We start from the raw sequence: 6,000 nt of genomic DNA on the forward strand, positions 1-6,000 counted from the left end.
ATCGCCTTACCCTCTGGCAAATCACACATGATACAAAAGTGTAGTGGGTTGAACCTGAGTTGATGGACAGTCTTTTAGACTAATGATGTGTAGCGGGTTGGGTTTGTAACCGGGCAGAAACACCAATTTAGTGTAGTGGTTTGGTCCAAAATACTCATTACTGTTTATCTGCTGTGAGATAAGAATTAGGAGAAATGCAAAGCAGGCACCAAACTTAAAAAAATATAAAGAAGTTTATTAACAGACCTAAAAGAAGGGAAAAAAAATTATACCACACCTTCAGAACTCTCCTCCTCCCCCCACCTTCCTCCCTTCTCCCACTGACAATGTAAAAAGACAACCCTTAAGATGTTCAGTCTGTTTACCACTTCCATAATAACCTTGTTCAGTCCATTTAGAAAGAGAAGTCTCTTCTTGCTTGTGCTATGAAAACAGTATCACAACGAGACAGCCGCCCACTTCCAAATATTGTTCAGTCCATTTAGGAAGAGGTCTCTCTATTCGTATGTGAGTCCTTTCCCCCAACTTGCAGCTTTTCCCACAACTGCTTTCGAGGGTCCACTCTTGAAGGATTTTTTTTGGGGTACAATTTTAAGGTTGAGACGTTCAGAAACAAAAACAGAGGCCCTTCTCCTTCCCTGGGAGCAAAGGGTCTTCCTCATCTTCATCTTTAGAACTATCTCTGGGAGCATCTCTAGGAACTGAGGTTTCTCCTTTCCCATTTGGAGCAAAAGTCCTCATCTGGTCCATCTCTCCCTGTCCAAACTTCTCATCAAATTACAGCTGCGTCAGCATCTGCCTATCTCAGCGCAGGTGCTTTTGCTAACAAGTTTAACACTCCACCCCCCATATCTTCATGAAATTACAACGGGATACTCTGATATATCATAGCTTCACAACAGAATTTCAGCTTTAAGTATCTCCTCTTTCTCTTCCCTCAGGTTTTCAGCTCTTCACAGCAATAAAAGGGTTAATCTCACCTTGGCCTTGCAGCTGTGTGGCTTATCGCTGTTGGTCACCTGACCTCTGCCGGACAGAGGTGCTGCTTTTGCTGAAATCTTGGCCTCAGTGGAGAGGGGGCGGGGGAGGGGTTCCGAGCCGCTCTGGCTGCCCACAGCCCTGCTGGGGAGGGAGTGGGGGGGGAGGGGAGGGGGGGGGTCATCCAGGAGCCGTGGCCCGGTCCGGCCCGGCCTGGCCCCACCACGGCCTGGGCCACGCCCACTGGGCCCCGCTCGGGCCCCACAGCCACCTGTCCCAACACTGGAAATGAGAGAGAGCTTGGGGGGAGTTTGTCTATTCTTAGGTGTGTATCACAGAGGCGGTCACAACTTTAAGTGGCTTAAAGAATTGTCCATATTCAAACTGGCCATCTGATAGGTTCTATCAGGTCCCAGAGGAAGCTGTAAGCACCCCTTAGCAAGGACATCCCTTCCAGGACTATGCTTGCTAACCTATGACAGTTCTCACAATTCACATATTTAAACTGCACAGAGAGGTGGGAATGGCCTTTGGTCTGGGCTCACCTGCTGGAAGGTGGGGGGGCCTCTGAGCCTCCGGGCCCCGCTGGGCCAGGCTGGGGCCCCAGCCCCTGCCCCCCCTTTTCCCAATGCTGTGGCACAGACTCTGGGTCGCTGGGGGGGAAACTGTCCCAGAACCGCAGGCAGCTAAAACCAGCTGTTATATATGAAATCCACCCAACTGGCCTTTGCATGTTAAGTGCCCTGATTTTGCATGATAAGGTATTAAATGTCCTGGTTTTACATTTTGCATATTAAGTGTTTTAATTGCCAAATTAGTCTTTACATACTTAAAATGCCCATCAAACTAGTTATTGAGTTAATTCTCAGAATCACTTAATCACACAGTTCCTAGTTAAAAATCCCTGTTAATAAAATATTCCCAAGTTTAATCCCTTCCTTAAGCTTTACATTTACAAATGTATTGTTTCCTGCACATACCCAAGTTATCCAAGTTAATTAGTATGTTTTAAAAGGATTCTTAAAGTGTTTATGGTTCAGTTTTAAAAGCTCCTTAAAATGTTTGTTGATTGTTCTGTTTTAAAAGTTCTTTGAAGTGTTTGTAGTGCAGTTTAATGCTTTTGTTAATTGTCCTTAAGTTCTACAATTTTCCAAGCCCAGCTCCAAGAGCAGACTTTTAACTGTCAAAAGCTATTTTTAGTCTCCTGTCCGTTAACCTGCAACTTAGCTCCATGGCAACATGAATTTCAATGAGGACATTTTCCCGCCTTTCAAGCAAGTGACATCATCCCCAAACTCTACCCCAGATGACAGCCAGCCATTGTCAGGATCAGATGACCTCACTTCAAGACTCCACCAATCGCACCAGACCATGGGGGCTGGATTGTGGGCGGACCTGGGCAGAGCATGGACACTATAAAACTCAGTGCACAGCACTGGAGCTGGCTTTTTGCCTCAGTTTAGCTATGGGCAAAGCGCAACGCTGGTGACTCAGGCCTCTATCTCCCAGAGAGACCATTTTAATTATCTAACTTTGGACTAGCCAAAGTTAACCCAGTGTTGCAGGCTTCCTGCACTGGGGCCTTGTGCCGGTTAGGCCTAAAGGTCTCTAATCACTGTGGACCTGGGTTTTGGGATTTTTACGTGGGTTTCCTTACTAGTGGATTTTCCCGGACTAAATTATTTTAGCTTTAATTAATTTTTTAAAAATTATTCTTTTAATAAAAAAGTTGTTAATTTTTAATTAACATCAAGAGTGGTCCCATTCTTGACACCAGCCATGGACTGCTGCACAGCTAACCCCATCTGGTGAGGCTTCTTGGGATGGGCGGATCGTCTCCTCTCCTCTCCATGCAGAGCCAGCGGAGCCAGCGAGAGCCAGAAGAGCCTCCTGTCTACAGCCAGCACAGTTTGCACTGAACAGAAGAAGACACCGTGCAGCCAGCGGCACAAAGGGACCGAGGCTTTCTCTACCGTAAAGTCTGAACAAGAACACTCTTCAACATGGCAGCTTCAGAGTCAGAGAGGAAGAGAAAGTGAGCCATGTGAGACGAAGCTGGAAATGGCAATGGGAGAAAAGAGGGCGGTGCCGCATTTTCTCGCACATAGCTTAAAATACTTCTTGCATGCCATGGTAAGAAACTGTAATATCACAAACTGTTTGTCTCTTTAATCCATTTGAAGGACATGGGGGAATGCCTATGCCAGGCTATATAGAAGTATTGAGAGGTTTTTTTTAGAGACTTGTGGTGAAGAAAAGTCTTTGTGTTCAGGCCAAAAGATTAAAAAGATTAATAACCCCATGTGATAGCCTATGTTTGGCAGTGTGAAGGAACTGTGAGATTTTTCATGGAACAGATGTTTTGCACCACAGCAGATTGATTGTTTCCGGGCGGGTCTGCTGTTGGTGGCAGTTTGGGAACCATGTGAAGCAGAAGAAAACCCTTTTTTTCCTTAAGCATATGAAAGAGACTTATCAAGAACTGCAACACTGACTAACATCCCATGTTCTGTTACCCTTTGTGTGAGTTGGGTAAAAGGAGGAAAGTGGCTGGAAAGGGGGAGGGGGTTTGCTTTAATTTCTTGTTATTTCTCTTTATTTTTAATTCCATTGGTAATAAAACTCTTTCTTTGTGCTGCAACTGTTTAAGTTTTGTGCCTGCTTTGCTTTCTCCTAATTCTTATCTCACTGTCATGGGTTAGCATAGCTCCGGAAGTGATTTTCTTGCAAAGAGGTGCTTACAGCTTCCTCTTTGACCTAACAGAACCTATCAACTGGCTAGTTTGAATGTTGACAATGTTTTCAGCCACTTAAAAATTTTGACATGCCTCTGTGGTCCACATTTAAGAATGGACAAACCCCAGGAAAGCTCTCTCTTGCTTCCAGCCTTGGGACACTTAACTGGGCTGGGCCTGTATGGGGCCCAGCTGGCCCGGGCTGGGCCCTGCTCGGTGAAAATTTAAACCATGTGCAAAGTTTACCCTGTTTGTCTCCTTGCCCTCATCTGTGGGAGTTCTGCCTTAAGTATGCTTTCACCATTCACCTCCAGTGTTGAGATGGGTGAAGCAGTACAACATGACAGAGGACTTTTCTTTTTCCATTTCTGAAAAGCTCTCATGGATTTGGGGTACATTTATCTCCCCTTAATGTGACTTTTTTTTCTTCTCTTGCTTCTTAAGAAACTGCCAGACATCTTGAACACATTTAAAAATACATGTTCTCCACTGTAATCCATTATCTAAAGTTCCCATGTGGGCTCCACCACCAGAGAGTGACAGATTGATAGCATGGTTTGCACAGAGCCCCAATGATGGGATGGGTTGGAAACAGAACTACTGCATAGAACACATCCTCTGTGTTTCTACCTTCATTGAAAAGCAGGAATGGGCTGTGTCAGGTGTGTGCAAGATACAAAGCAATGATCTAGTTACATGGGTCTAACGGATGGCAAGATGGAGACCAGTGAGATGAAAGAAAGGGGTAGCATAGAGGTTCCTCCAAAAGAGCTTGCTGATGGTTTTGATCTGTTTGTGTGCAACTGGAGATTTCTGGTTTATTAAAAAGGATTCGTGTTCGAGATAGGTGCAACCTGAAATCTGAATTCTCATACCTTGGAGGGGTTTGAATTTAGACCTGTATGCAAACCACGTCTTGCATATCCAGGAGCTTAGAACAGAGAAAGGTGTTGTGTCAAGAGGTAAATCATGAGGATTCATAAAGGCAAGTCGTGCTACTCTTGTTACAGTTGGTCAGCGAAATCAAGGGAGGTTGTTCCCTTGCTGGGCTGATCAGCAGCATGGGTTTCTGGAGGAAATACACAAGTACAAGTGTAAAGTATGTGTTCTGTGCATGGCCTTGCATTAAGCTTTTTAGTGCACAGTGTGTGTTGTGCCTCTAAAGCGATCCAGGGAAACAGCTATGGCTGTGTTCAGCAATCACTCATGCAGAATATGCAAAATATCTTAAGTAACCAGACACAGCATTATCAAACCATCAAATTACTATTTTGGAGGCTGGTTCTTGTAGGGGAGTGCATAGTTTTGGTAGACACTTCCTTCAGAGCCTTGAACGCATTTTACCCACATCATCATAGAAAAGCTCTGATTCCTGACTGCGTTAGTCAAACTCATGCTGACGCAGCACATCCTCTGTGCAAGACCTGCAACCCCAGCATATCTTGCAGGCCACCTCCAGCTAATAGCAAGCAGATGGAAGTCCACTGAGACCCAAACCATCAGAGCCACTTGCCTTTGTTCTGGTTTGCAGCAGAACAGGGGAGGGAATAAATTTTGCAGCTCGTTCCATTTAACTCTCTTGGGTTTTGTCTAAGCAGTGAAATGTAGGAAGGAGAAGCCCACTAAAGCACTGAAGTGGGATGCTTGAGGACCTTGGTACATCTCTTGCCCAAAGTACAGGCTGCTTTTGTGACCTCAGACAATCATTAAGTGTAGGTAGTTTCCCCATCAGTGCTCTGCACTGCCACAGTAGGTGCTGTTTCTTTACTGCACTAACAGCAGTTAATCATTGTACAGAAGCAGCACATAGAGCAGAGCCTGAAGCAAGGTAAAGATGGAAGACAGAGAGCTATACAAAACTTTGTCTCTCCCTTCTAAGTTATCATCTCTGCTGGTTTCAGGTGGGCTAGAGTTAATTTTCTTCCCAGTGGCTGGTATGGGGCTGTGCTTTGGATTTGTGCTGCACACAGAGTTGATAATATAGACACGTTTTTATTATTGCTGAGCAGAGCTTACACAGGCTCAAGGCCTTTTCTGCTCTTTGTACTGCTACACTGGAGAGGAGGTTGGGGAGGTATGGGAGGTTGGGAGGAGACACAGCTGGGATAGGTGACCCAAACTGACCAAATCGATATTCCAGACCATATGGCATCATGCTCAGAATATAAAGCGGGGGGAAGAAGAAGAAAGGGGGGGGGACATTTGGAGTGATGGTGTTTGTCTTCCCAACTAACTGTTACGTGTGATGGGGCCCTGCTCTCCTGGAGATGGCTGAGCACCTGCCTGC

Source organism: Corvus hawaiiensis, chromosome 2, assembly GCF_020740725.1.
Source record: "Corvus hawaiiensis isolate bCorHaw1 chromosome 2, bCorHaw1.pri.cur, whole genome shotgun sequence".
In the NCBI taxonomy this organism is placed as follows: Eukaryota; Metazoa; Chordata; class Aves; order Passeriformes; family Corvidae; genus Corvus; species Corvus hawaiiensis.